We start from the raw sequence: 14,634 nt of genomic DNA, 5'->3' as shown, positions 1-14,634 counted from the left end.
GTTCTGCCATTTAAAAGCTGTATGACCTTGGAATGGTTACTAAACTCCGCAAGGCTCAGTGTGCCTATGTGTAAAATGGGAATGTGATGGTTATCTATCCCTAGGATGGTTGGAAGGACTAAGTGGTATTGAGTATAATGCATAGACATAATGCATGTTCAATAAATGGAGAGCATTATTACTATTGCTAATCTTCATGAACGCCATGTAGTGGACCCATTATAATGGGTCCCATTTATAGAGCCTGAGAAAGCTAAGATCACAGGTTAAATACCTGCCTTAGATCACATGGGTAACAAGCAGGGAATGTCTTATTAACCTCTACTGTTTCCTGTGTATTTGTCATGTTTTCCCATCTGCTGTTCTGGGAACTCTGGTGTTGGCACCTGGTGGCTATGAAGTAGCTCAGTTCATCAGAGTTCAGGATGGATGCAACTCCTTCTAAGCCTGACAAGCCCGAGTTTGAATCCTGGCTGTGCCAAGCTGAAAACTCCCACTGGAATGTAAGTGCCATGCAGGCCTGGACTTTGTCTTCTTCCTAGTTCTCCCCCCAGGAATCACCTGGTCTCCCCAAGAATCACCGTGTTTGGATTCTAAATCAGTACATATAAAAGGAACTGGGGGCGAGCTCTCAGGCTCCAGCAGCGACTCCTGCCCCACTGCATGCCCCAGCCCATCAGAGCCCCGTTGTTGGGCCCCAGTGGCATAGGAGGCAAAATGTCGAGGTGCAGCTTGGAAAGCTGAGATGCTCAAACCAGACACCTGCAACATGCTGTCACAAATGTGGAGAAGCATTTTGGAGAGCTGTGCCAAGTATTTGCTATTTATGTGCAGAAAACTCCCAGAGTGCAAGACAAAGCAGACCTCCTCGTGAATGAAAAAAAAATGTGTATGCCCCTACAGAGACCCCAAACTTAAAGCAGGGCCTGAAAAGCTTTGCTGATGAGTTTGCCAAACTTCAGGATTACCGACAAGCAGCAGGTGAAAGACCTGAAGCCAAAGTAGTTGAACCATTGAAAGCTATGGCCCTGGTTGGGTCACTCAGTGGGTTAGAGTGTCATCTCCATACAACGAGGTTGTGGGTTCTATCTCTGGTCAGGGCATATGCAAGAATCACACAATGAATGCATAAATAAATGGAACGACAAATCGATGTTTCTCTCTCCCTTCCCTCCCTCCTCTCCTCTTTGTCTGTCTAAAATCAATAAACTTTAAAAAAATAAAATAAAAAAGAAAGTTTATGGAACCACTGTAAAAATGAAGGAAGATGAACTCAAAGCAACATTAACAGCCAGGAATCAAGAAGCCAAATAGTTAATTCAGAAAGAACATGTCAGCGAAGCCCATCTGACTGCCTGTTATTTCACAGGCAGAAACCATACTACAGAGAGCTACCTGGGGTGCTACCCGAACAACTTGTCATCTGGAGGAAACTACTGACAATTCTGAAAAGAAAAAAATAAAGACTATAAAGGCTCTATTTTCAGAATGTATCACTACTGAAATGTTATTTCATGGCAAACCTTTAGAGGCCTACACTGCTGCCTACCAAAATATACAAAAGCTTGATTGGAGAAGATGACTTAGAGGTTTTCTGAAATCTCTGTATCCACCAGATAAGTCATCTAGTTTAGATATTGCAAGAACGAATTCAAAGTGGCCCCTTCAGAGATCACTGTCAGCTAAGTGTGTACCTAGAACAGGACAAGTACCCACCTGTCAACTTAGAAAAAATCAACAAGCAGGAGGTGATGATGTAAAGGATAAAGACTTAGATGTAAGAGAAGAAGAAATTAATTTATGAAGATTCACATTTCCATTTTCACCTTAAATGACTTGGAATTCAGAATGACTAAATTGTAAGACTTTATACTGGCTTGATACAATAAACCTCACAATGAAACCCTACTGGAAATGGAAAATAATTAAAGGGACTTTATGCTAACAAAAACGAAAGCTTTAAAGAACATTACACACCAATCATTTCAACATCCTGTCTAGCAGTATGTGATCTTTTTGTATAGGTTCCATTATTTAAAAAAAACCAAACACTACATTTTAAGTCTTTCATATCAATGTACTATATATACCTAGTTGAGGTTGCAATAGTAAATAGATGACAAAAAAATTAAATATTTAACAATTCTACTGGCTCTTTTTGGGTTAAAACACCATACTCTCATTACCAGAAATGGGTCCTTAGTCATTCTGATTAAATACAAATCCTATTCCACAAAGCCTCAATCAAAAAAAACGTCCTTTTGCCCTAACGGGTTTGGCTCAGTGAATAGATAGTCAGCCGGCGGACTCAAGGGTCCCAGGTTCGATTCCGGTCAAGGGCATGTACCTTGGTTGTGGGCACATTCCCAGTGGGGAGTGTGCAGGAGGTAGCTGATCGATGTTTCTCTCTCATCGATGTTCCTAACTCTCTATCCCTCTCCCTTCCTCTCTGTAAAAAATCAATAAAATATATATTTTTTTTAAAGTCCTTTTTTCTTTATTTTATTACAACCTGAAGTTTCATCGTTTAATACATAAATTTACTTCTCACCCGAGTATAATCACTCTTGATTAAAAGTAATGGGGACCTAGGACATCAGTGTTTTACAACTATACACAAAGCATGTACTTTCACTTTAAAAAGAAAGCCATGTTCAGCACAATTCCAGTTTTAAACAAAACTGCAGTTACACTCAAGTTGTGATACTACAACTCCTGGAAAGCTATCACTTGGTGGAATGGTGCCTAAGAAAACATCATGATTAAAAATGCTATGAAAATTGTACCAAATTCCCACCTAATTTAAAGGAGTAATTTAAAGTCAGGCTTGTTCCTGAACATGGAAAGCAGTTTAATCTGAGCCTTTCTGTATGCCTGATGCTTTTGTTTCTTTGGATGAGGAACTGTACTTTATTTCATGGATCCCAGTCAGGCACATAAAAATTATGAAATTTATAGAATCATTTGGGAAAACTACAAAAAGCAGTTATTCATATCAGAAAAATAAAGACTTTCTAAAAAGCTAAATAAATAATAGTAAAATAAAAAGAACTGGGTGTGGTCAGATTTGCTCTTGAAAATCCCATCAATCATGCGCAGAATACTGTAAGCAGGGTTTGTGTATACAAGCCCAGGGGATAAGGCAGGCAAGGGTGGGGCTGAAAGGATTCCCCTCATTGTGGATGAGGTGTGGACAGGTGGGAATGGAGGGTGTATACACATACATATGCAAAGTATGCGACCAGGCATTCCTTTCCCTCTGGAGGAAACAGTTAATTCGCTGAAGTTGAGCAAACGTGATGAGATTCTCCTCCAGTTTCAAATGCTGGAGCAAATATGAAGGTAAGGGAGAGGAGGCAGCCACAGCACCGGACAGAGATCATTTTCTATGAGCCTCTTTCTAAAACTGCCTGAGCCCTGTGAAATTCTGCACCCAGCATTTCTCTCCTGAGAGGCTCTCATTTGCTCCAGCTCTCCAGTGCCAAAAGGTTCGGTCTCGAGTCTGGACTTGGGTTCAGCACTGGCTGGAAAGACCATAGGCCCTTCGCTGGGTGGAACAGAATGCTCTGAGCTGAGCAACCTGAGGAGCAGAGGATGAGAGTGTCAGATGGGCCATGGCGCATGAGTGCCAGGAAGACCTCCTAAATGACTCAGTAGATAACAGTGAGGCCTGGGGCTCTGTGGCAACAAGCATACCCCATTGCCCACAGCAATCCAGCTGACATGCCATGCAGGGGAGCTGGCCAGGCAAGGTCCACCTTGCTCAAGGGGTTGCCCATTTCTCCTGACCTGACTTGAGACCATTTCAGAAGCCTGGAGGCACTGCACCTCTTAGTTACTGCCCTGCCTTGGATTTGGGTGGCCAATGAATGATCGTTTTTGCTTAAGTCATTTTGAGCTGGATTGCAGTCACTTACCATGGCTGTCTTTCACAAGAGTGCTGGTGTGTGGACAGTGTGTAGAGTATTATCATGTGAAGCTGTGATGTGCACACATGTATCCTGTCCACACTCCAGCCTAAAGGCCGTGCTTAGCTACCCAGGTGCTTCCTAGGTACCTTGAGAAGCAAACGGCCATGAGCAAGCACCATGTTCCTGACAGGCTGTTCAAGCACCCAGCAATGCGCAGTATTTTCTTTCATAAACACACTCATGAAATAGTGTCATCCATCATTCATCTAGCTTGCCTCTTCCTGGTACTCACAGTGCCTTTTTTAAGGCAAGTAATATTTGGCAGCTTTAACAATGAAAAGAAAAAAGGTTGGCTGCCATAGTGAAAAAATATAAATGTGTTCACAGGCTTAGTTATAATGTGTTCACAAGAAAACTCAGGGGTCCCCAGTCATCTGAGTCACTCTTTTTTCTCTCATAAGTTCATAATACTTGGAAAACAAAATTTAAGAGAAATCTACTTCCTTGGATAAGTCATTCAAATATGAATTGTATCACCTGGAAAAGAAGCCAAACCTCATTCCAGATTTCATTCTGGAGGGCACAGTGTTTCGGACAGAATGCTCACTTCCCTTGAGGAAACCCCATATTTTGAAAGAGTTTTAAAAAGCAAAGAAGAAACTCTGCTCCCAATGCATTTAAATTGATATGACATTCCACTTCCTCTTGCATCAGATTCAGGCAGAGAATGATGTCATGGGTACTTCATAAGTCACTAGCAGCAATAGCGTAAGAAAAGAGTTGACAAGAAGTCAGAAGGGAAGAAAGGGAACTCTAGCAGGTAAAGTGGAGATACCTGGCAAACACTTCTGTCAACATCTACAGTGATAAGTCACGCTCACAGCATGTACCCTTGACATGATGTGATGAGAAGGCTTATCACCATGGGGTCTTCCCCTCCCAAGCCCATGACCACAGTCTACTTGTGAGAATAACATCAGATCAATGTCAAATAAGGGACACTCTATCTCCTCCAAACTGTCAAGGTCATCAGAACCAAAGAAAGTCTGAGAAACTCAGAGCCAAAAGGAGCCTAGGGAGACATGGTGTCTAAATGTGATGGGTGACTTGAGTGGGATACTGGACCAGAAAAAGGACATTAGGGAAAAACTAAGCAAATCTATATAAAGTATGGACTTCAGTAAAGAACAAGGAATCAATAGTGGTTCATTAATCATAACTAGACAATATTAACATGTTAACAGGAGAAATTGGGTGTGCAATATATGGAAACTCTCTGTACTTTATTCTCAATTTTTCTGGAAATTAAAACTATTCTAGAATTTAAAGTTGGACTTAGGGTGGCCCCTCGCCTAAGCTGGCCCAATCAGACTCTCTCTCCTGAGAACTGGAGGGGAGCACAGGCTCCCAGTGATTCTGAGAGGCTGGGGAACTGCCTGCAGCGGCCTTGTCCTGCACTGAACAGAGAAAAGGAAGCATCCAATGTAGAGAGATCGAAGTCAACCCGCAGCCAGCCAGCCGTCATGCAGAGGGGCTTCCATGCTGATTCTGAGTGGATTCCAGTTTCCTTGTCACACACTCACAAAGTCAGGCCTCGCCTGCTCTTCATTCCCATCCCCAACCCCATCCTTCATTCTTTAAAAAATATTTTTTTTTCTTAAGCTAGTTTGAGAGGGTGTCTGTTATTTGCCACCAACATATCCCTAACTAAGCCCATGTTCATTGTTTAATGTTTGGGAAGGGCTGGAAACCATAAAGGTAAGTATAAGCATTTGCTTGCATCTATGGACATCTATCAACCTGTGTCGTTTCTGTGACCAACAGCAGTGTCATGTTTGCCTGCTCAAGCTCCATTTTGCTTGCAGTTTCTACAGTGACAGGATGTGAGCCTGAAGTTGGTGGTGGCATTTCACCCACTGAAGGGGATAAGTCAGGAAGGGAAAGCAAAATTGAGAACTAGAGAAAGATTGCTGATGGCACCTTTGAGCTCCTGGATCCAGCTGAAGCCACAGGCCAATATGAGCCAATAAATTCCCTCTTTACCTGAGGCAATTTGCATAGGGTTTCTGTTCACCTGCAACAGAGTAAATTTCAGGAAACTTCTTGGGCCAGAAACTTGTGCTCAAGAATCATAAAACAAGCCCACTGCAGGGGAGAGCATATTTGCCAATGTTACATCCAATAAGGGTTTAATCTCCATAATTTACAGGGAACTCGTACAACTGAACAAAAGGAAGATAAATAATCCACTCAAAAAATGGACAAATGACCTAAATAGACACTTTTCAGAAGTGGACATACAGAAGGCCAGGAGACATGCTCAAAGTCACTAATATCCGAGAAATACAAATCAAAACAACAATGAGGTACCATCTCACACCTGTCAGAATGGCTACCATGAACAAATGACAAGTGCTGGCGAGGATGTGGAGAAAAGAGAACCTTGTGCACTGCTGGTGGGAATGCAGACTGATGCAGCCACTGTGGAGAACAGTATGGAGTTTCCTCAAAAAATTAAAAATGGACCCGCAGCGGGGAGCGGGCGATCTCAGACTCAGTGAGGCAGCAGCGGCCATGCGTACCATGGACTTGGCCCCCAAGGGCTATGAGCTCAACTGTGACCTGCGGTTGGACTTGCCCAGTGCCCCGGGTGCCCCGCCAACACACTGGGGCAGGAACAGGCCTATCAAAGTGAACCATTACACCAACAAGAAGAGTACCGCAGAAAGCATGCTGGACATCACCCTGCTGATGGGCAACACCTCGCAGCCGAAGGTAGTCATCGACCAGGGCCCCTGGGGGTGCTCATCTCCATCTCCCTGGTGCTGCAGATCTGCGCGGGCGTGCTGCTTATCTTCCTGGTCAGATACAACCTCAACAACCCAGCCAAGCACGCCAAGTTAACTTCCTCAACAAATCTGGCCACCAGCCTCGTCTTCATCATCATTCTGGTCAACATCTTCATCACGGCCTTCGGTGTCCAGAAGCCTGTGGTGGACCTGGCGCCCTGGCAGTGGGCTCTGTTGCCCAGCCTGTGCCAGCCACAGCCACACAAAACCCAGGAGCTGCCTTGACCTTGGACCACCTGCCTGTGCACTGCACCGCTGAGAACACCAGAGCCAGGACTGGACAGGAGGATACTCGCCAGTGTGAGTCCTGCTCTATTCGTGGCTCCTCTCCCCTGAAGCAGGGGCAGCGAGGCCCAGAGGAGAACTAGACCCCCAAGGAGGGCCATGGCTGGCACAGACAGGCAGCAGACCTGAGGAGGGCAGGGAGGGGCCAGGGCCAGCCTTAGTCTTGGGATATTTCCAGAAGGACAAGGAGATGCCCCCCTCAGCTAAGCACCTCTGGAGGGCCTGGGGCCCCTGCCCTTCCTGCCCTGGGACACTGGACCAGCAGCTCCCCCCATGGCTCTGCCATGGCCGTGGGCCATGCACCCACCTTCCACCAATCCTACTTTTCTAAGCATGAATGACCAATAAAACAAATGCTCCTTCCAGCACAGTCTCCCTCCTGGGCCTGGCCCTAGTTCACACCTCAGGCGCCTTCTCCAAGGCCGGGAGCTTGGGCGGCTCCTTGGCACCTGGCATCTCCAGTAAGGTCCCAGACCAGGGTCTTGGGTCTCCAGTGGCCCAATGTCTTATTTTTATAGAAGAATGGGTTAAAGAGCTCCCACAGCCCAGGCCCCGAGGCCATGGCCCAGGGTCACACTGCAGGTCATCGTCTGCTCTATTGGGAGTCTCCCTGCACACACTATGCCGACTGTCAACAGCTTCACTGGAGCTGGCCAGTGGCTCGGTTGGTCAGAGTGCAATCCCAATACACCAAGGTTGCGACTGGATTCCGGTCAGGGCACAGACCCAGGTTGCAGATTTAATCCCCAGTGGGGCCAGTATGGGAGGCAATCAATTGATGGTTCTCTCTCTTTCTCTCTCCCTTCCTCTCTCTAAAATCAATAAACATATATCCTCTGGTGAGGATTGAAAAAAAAATTAAAAATGGAACTCCCATTTGACCCAGTAATCCCACTTCCAGGAATATATCCCAAGAAATCAGAAATACCAATCAGAAAGAATGTATGCATCCCTATGTTCATAGCAGCACAATTCACCATAGCTAAGATTTGGAAACAGCCTAAGTGCCCATCAGCAAATGAGTGGATTAAAAACTGTGGTACATCTACACAATGGAATACTATGCTGCTCTGAAAAAGAAAGAGTTCTTACCATTTGCAACAGCATGCGTGGACCTGGAGAGCATTATGCTAAGTGAAATAAACCAGTTGGAGAAAGATAACTATCACATGATCTCACTCATTTGTGGAATATAATGAACAACATAAACTGATGAACAAAAACAGATCCAGAGACACAGAAGCACTGAGCAGACTGTAAAACCTCAGAGGGAAGGCAGGGGAGGGTGGGGGGAGTAAGAGATCAGCCAAAAGACTTATACCCATACATATGAGCATGACCAATGGACACAGACACTAGGGAGGTGGGAGCATGGGCTGGGGACAGGAGCGGGAGGGGAGCGGTCAATGGGGGGAAAAGGAGACATATGTAAAACTTTCAACAATAAAGAAATTTAAAAAAAAAAAAAAAGAACCATAAAACAGTGCTCCTTTTCAACACCAAGCCCAGAAAAAAGAATTTCCAGTGCTGGCTAGAGACCTCTGGCACCTGCCTCCTTTTTTCATCTTATCTGAAGAAAAAGCACACTCAGAGTGCACACTTGCAATCCGAAGATTAAGAGAGGAGCCGAGAGGAGCGATGAGGGGGAAGACAGACATTTTCTCTGCATAAGAACAGGGACATTGTTGGCACCAGGAAGGTTGGGCCAAAACCGAAGGCCAAGTGGACAGAGGCTTAATCGCCCGCGGTGTCAAGAGCAGGTGAGGAGGCTGGGCAGGCAGACCTGCAGCCCACGGGTGGGCACCGGGGTGGGGTCTGGAGCTGGACCTGGCCTGCGAGGAACTCATTTGCTTTTGGCAGCTGTAACTTCCTGTTTTCAAAGGGCAGGAGGCGTTGTTAAGAGAAGCCTCTCCCTGCTTACTGGACAGCAACTATTTCTCACAAAACACAATTTTTGCTGCATTCAGTGGAGATGAATCAGACGCCAACGGAACCAATTTATTTTATACAAAACAGAGTTCTGTGATGATGGGAAGGTCCTCGCGAGGCCAGTGGGTTTTACTGAGAGCAGAAGAATAAATGAATCATTCCAAGATGTTAGACAAAACCCAACACACCCAGCTTCCCCCGGAGAGACGGCACTGGTGCTTCGCCCTCGGGAAGAGCGGCAGGCGGGCTGCAGGCCCACCGCTCCTCAGGGACGCATTCTTTCAATAAGGTCTTAGCAACACTTTATCTCTTCTCTTCAAGGCCAGTTTCGGTGTTGGAAATGCCACTCCACCAGAAGCAGGGCTTCTGGTCCTTCCCCTACCTCATCTCCAATGCGAGCAATGGCGCTCTCGCAAGAAAACCTTGTTTCTGAAGTTTCCGGCCTGCTCTCCGTGCTGGCTTTGGCGTGGTCCGTGGGTATCACCAGCTTCAAGCCATGGTCCCGTTTCAGTCCGTGAGAACGCTGGGAAGAAACCATCTGAATGTCTGCTCAAAGCCCCAGCTCAGTCCAGGGGATTCACAATTCTCTTGTGTGTCCGGCAACCTGCTGGGGCCACCTGAAGAGGGTCCCCCCACCCCTCATGCAGGAGAGTCCTGGGCGAGAGCACCCTGGCCGTGAATGAGAATTCAGGCATGACGACCTTGACACAGGTGAAGAAATGGGATGAGAGGGAAGCAGACGGCATTCAGATCGTCCCAGGTGGTCCGCTACCGCAGTGGTTCTCAACGGATGATTCCGTCCCCAGTGGGTAGAGGGCAGATGCTGCTGAACGTCCCACAGTGAGGAAGTATTTGCCCAAAATGTCATTAGTGCCGGGACCTTAGAGAAGAGGGCCCTGAAGGAACCGAGCGGAGCCCAGCGCCAGCCAACCCGCACCTGCAGGTGACCCTGTCCTCGGTCCTAGAAGAATGCCGAGTGGGGTCTCTGTGGTTCCACAACCTCCTAACCAGCTGAAGCGAGGACCCTCAGCCAGGCTTTGGCAGATTGGGCCACAGGAAGTCTGGGTGAGGGAAGACGCCTCACTCAGTTCACAACCATCCAAACGGCACACAAGCAAAGGCTTTACAGCTTCTATGTCACATCATCAAACGTGAAGGACAGCTTACTGTCCCCAAAAGCTCTCCACGAAATCACCCACCAGTCTTTCTTCCCACTCCACTCCTGGAGCCCTCTTTACCTCCGAAGGAGGCACCACCGGAAGTGAATCAATGGGCTGGCCTGCTGGGCGGGCTGGTGGCGCCCGCTGCCTGCCTGTGCCCACACTGCCTCTTTGTGTCTCAGCGAGGTCCCCACTCCCCCTCCTGCAGATGGTTAGCTGCTTCGATTGTTTCCCTCACAGGACCGTCCAAACCACAGAGCTTGGCACCACCTTCAAACTTTCCATTTGCCAGCGTCTGTTTATCAGATCCAAGGCGTGCTCTCAGGGGCTGATGGGCTGACAGGAGCCGTTTCCAGCCCGGAGGGAAGTCCAACTGTTATATAAGGCCACGCGGAGCCCCTTTCATTCTCCCAGACCTGACCCAGAGGTAAAGTGCTTTTGGAAACAGCAAGGTAACTGGCAAGGTGGCTGGCTCAGACAGAATGACAGTCACTTCTGCCCCGGCCTTCCTGCTCCTGGCTCCAGGCGGAGGGTCCCGGTGGGCGGGAGTGGAGGGGAGAGGCAGGAAGGGATCTTCAAATTAACTCTGACTGGATCACACACAGTAGCCTGAGTGATCTCTTCAGAACGTAACCTGGCCATGGCAGGGGGCCTGCTAAAGCCCATCACCAGCAAGGCCGCACACAGTGTTTCTCAATCAGATCCCCTGGACCTCCCCTCCCTGCATCTCATCTCCCACCTCCCCACCTCGCTCACGAGGCACAGCTCACACAAGCTTGTGTGGCCCTCCACACTCATCCCTCCCTCAGTGCTTGAGCCCATGCTGGGCCCTCTGCCTGGAACACTGTTCCCTCCCTGTGCTTTGCAGCTTTACTCAGCGAAGCCATCCCCGGCCCCATGACTAAGGGGCCACCTCTTGCCTCCCCTTCCCAACACTCACAGAAGAAGCACTCGATCAATATTTCTGAATTCCTCCCAAAGTTTCCTGCATTGCAGAGTCCCCTACAGGCAAATAATCCCAAATACAGGTGTTTGCCCTGGCTCCCCCGTTAGCTTATGGTCTGTCTTCCTTGTTTAAGAGTCATGTGGAAAGGAGACATAGGTACTACTCTTTGTAATATTTTAAGCAATAAAGCAACATTTTTTTTTAAAAAAAGAGTCATGTAGCAGACAGTGACCTTCTAGAAGACCTGGAGGCAAGAATTTGAATGCAGGGCACCTTGAACCAGCTACCACCCGAGTGACCAAATTTAATGAAGCTGGGACATTGGGAGTTGTCCCAGGCAGGTTCAGGCACTAGTCCTGTCTGTAGCGGAGGACTATTCCTGAGGGGGGGACGAGGGGGGGGAGGGTTATCCCCAGCACTTCAGCCTCCCTGCCCAAGTATGCCAAATCTGACACAACAAGGCCTTGGACAAAGACATGCCACCCTGGCAGGTGGGAGCCGGTTGGCTGGTGTGTGCTGGCATCGGCAGGGCGAGGGGACATGCCCTTGTGGGTCACCCCAGCAGACCTTCACCTCCCTTCATGTCCAAAGCCCAAAGGGTCAGTGTCCCTCAGTCACTGCTGACGGTAACTTCCTCACCTGTCCTCTGGTCCCATCCTGCACTGGCTACCAGCACATCCCCTTCCCTGTCTTGGAGCAGTGGGGCGGGGTGACACCATCCTCTGGCTGGCCAGGAGGTGAAGGCTGAGGGTCCTTACCTGCTGCCTTATGAGCTAATGGTCCCATCAAACACCCCCTGGTGATACAAGGCTTCTGTTGTCCATGTCCTTGCTTACAACCTAATGCCTCCAGCTATGCCATTTCTGAAAACGCAAGCATTTTGCTCATTTAAACTTTGTAGCATAGCCATGAGGGTTTTCTTTGTTTCCAGGCACCTTTTGTGATCTTCCTTCCCATGTATCCAATAATAAACATCAGAAACGAATGAAGGGCTAGATGAGTGAATGGCACTGTCATTGGTTTCCTGACTCCAGCCCAGTGGTTTTGCCAATGTTTGCAAAAACAAGCAAGTAGAGATGGTTCTATGGGGGGAGGGGCAACTCCAGACCTGGCCCCTTCAGGCCACTCAACCACACCCAAAAGAAAGCAAAAATCCTCTTCCTGTTGGAAAAGACCAGAACCCACCCCAAGCCCACCCTAGAACAGTCTGTACACTTACCAGAGTCAAACATTATGGGTCCAGACACGACACTGGGTCCCACGTCCTTCCAAAGGCAGGATTCTCCCAGCAGCCCTGCTGGCTCTGGCTACCGCTGCTCTGGCTTGTGGGTTTTGGCAGGAAAGAGCCTAAAGTGAAAAAGAAACCTCCAGAATTAACACCATGTCATCCCATCCTCAGCACATTTCTTTAGAAATTAAAACAAACATGAAGATGAAGGTGGAAAAGTTTCTTTTCTCTTTTCCGTTGCATGGCTCCTGAGGACACCACTGGCCTCGTCTGTGTGTAAATTGATACCCAGATACCTACAGAGACCAGTGTCTTCCCACTTATAGGAAGGGTCCCCTGCAGGCCTCGCCCTGCGCTGGCAGCTTTGTTGCTTTATCTCATTTAACCCAGCACCTGCAGAAAGATGATGAGGACACTGAGCTCACAGCACTTTGGTGCGAACTTGACAAGGTACTGGGAGGGCTCAGGACCAGTGCTCTCAGAACCAGCAATCTGGCTGAATGCAGCAACGACAGCATGCATGTGTGTGTGCGGGAACACAGGAGCACACAGAGCTTCCACCTGCTGAATGCCCACAGCAGACCACGTTCTGGGAACACAGACAATAAACAGGGGCCTCCCGGGTGCTCACCATGTCCCATGGATCCGGCCTCAAGCCTAGGACTTCTCTGCTGCTGCTCTTCAGAGCTGCTGGGATGTAGTGAGGTCCTTGGGGCTCAGTCCCTCTCTCTCTTTGCCTCTTAGCCCCGTGCAGTTTCAGAATCACCCATTCTCTCCCTCGTGCCCTTTTTATTCATTCAATCATTCATTCACTGGACATTTTCTGAGTTAACTTCCATATACCAAGAGCTAAGCACTTGCCAAACACAAATTAAAACAAAAACAGCCCAGGCAGCCTAGTGGCCCCTCACAGAAGTAGGCAGCAGCCCCCCTGGTAAAAGTGACTTCTTTCATTCATTTCACAAATAGGTACTCCAAGCCAGAAGCTAGGAACCCTATGCTGAGCAAGCAGGCATGGTCCCTGCCCTCACTTCTCCAAAGAGCAATGTAGTCTAGTGACTAAGAACGTAGGACCTGGGGCCTGTGTTCACATCCCAGACTCCTCCTTTTTCCAGCTGTGTGTCTTTGGGCACCTTACTTAGCCTCTCTGTGCCTGAATTTCCTTTACTATAAACAGGAGATCATGATAGTCCTTTCCTCACAGGGTCTTATTAGGCTTAAATGAATAAATAAAATATAAAGTATTTAGAAGAATGTCTAGCACATAGAAGCACCCAATGTTAGTGTGATTATTTCAAGCACGTGGAGAAGATGGATGTTAACAAGATGCATGATTCCAAACAGTCATAAATGTGTGGCAGGATAGAACCCTCCCTCCTGCTTGATACAACCCGATATGCAATCCTTGCCTTTTCTTTGCTTTTATTCCTTTTATGTGTTTTTAGCCTTCACACCCACAGCCCCCCTAGGAAGGCAACCCGTTCCCTCACTGGAACAGCGCACCCTCTCTCCAGTATCTAGGAAGGGGCGCCCAGGTTTGGTGGTGAACAACTTGACTTTGTTGGTATGGACCTTCAAGGTCTATGGCGAAAGAGAAGAGGCAGTAGTGTTTGTGGAGAGCTGAGAGGACTGAGGCAGGCGGGTGCTGAATCGGGGCAAGGGGCTCCCCCAGTTCCCGACCTTGCATTGCATACTCACATATTTTCCATCTGAGCCACTCGATGACAGAGCTGGAGGACAGACCTGTGCCTCTTGCTCCCTGCCATCCCCGCAGCACCAGAACCGTGGTACATGGAAGCGCATGCGTGCCTAGAAATGAATGAGGCAGTGAGTGAATGAAGGGGGGATGAACTACTAGCACCTGGAGCATTGGGCAGGGTAGGGAGGGGAAGCCCCCTGACTTATACGTGGGGGACAGGTTGAACCCCCATGCTGGGCCTGGCTGGTATGGCCCCTTCACGATGCTATGTGGGGAGGGCCACGCCTGACCTAACCCTTCCCATGGGCAGGACCCCTGTCAATCCCAGCAAGGCCCCTCACACTGTCCTGGTGATTGGCTTGTTTTATTTCCAGAAGCTTCTTTCCCCCGATCCCACTCAAATGCCCAGAAGCCTCTTTAGCACCTTTCTGAGTTTTGAACATCTGTGCATCTGATTACGTGCAGCTGGCACTGACAAGCTTCTGCCACCTGACGAAATCACACCCCAGGAGTGAGAACGGGCTCCGGCTGGGCCTGGCAAAGGTGAAGCCTCCTGCAGCCCTGGAGACCCCCGCTGAGAAGGGGCTTCCCACCGGGTCTGCAGCGGGTATGTGGGCAAAGGGCTTC

At 48.3% G+C, this 14,634-nt stretch overlaps 1 long non-coding RNA gene and 2 pseudogenes across 1 annotated transcript; 2 read left to right on the top strand and 1 right to left on the bottom strand.

The window, feature by feature from the left end:
• The first annotated feature begins 717 nt into the window (after nucleotides 1–717).
• LOC118662503 lies at nucleotides 718–1,804 on the top strand (annotated as a pseudogene).
• Nucleotides 1,805–6,494: 4,690 nt separating this feature from the next.
• LOC118662502 lies at nucleotides 6,495–6,985 on the top strand (annotated as a pseudogene).
• A 5,313-nt stretch (nucleotides 6,986–12,298) lies between these two features.
• On the bottom strand, nucleotides 12,299–14,139 carry LOC118662546. Its single transcript, XR_004969779.1, has 2 exons — nucleotides 14,007–14,139; nucleotides 12,299–12,427 (listed from the first exon to the last, which is right to left on the bottom strand). It is a non-coding gene; the product is annotated as an uncharacterized LOC118662546 (long non-coding RNA).
• Nucleotides 14,140–14,634: the final 495 nt, after the last annotated feature.

Source organism: Myotis myotis, unplaced genomic scaffold (genome assembly GCF_014108235.1).
Source record: "Myotis myotis isolate mMyoMyo1 unplaced genomic scaffold, mMyoMyo1.p scaffold_m19_p_9, whole genome shotgun sequence".
Classification (NCBI taxonomy): Eukaryota; Metazoa; Chordata; class Mammalia; order Chiroptera; family Vespertilionidae; genus Myotis; species Myotis myotis.
Note: the sequence above shows the minus strand (reverse complement) of the source record. Positions and strands in the feature narration are given on the sequence as shown.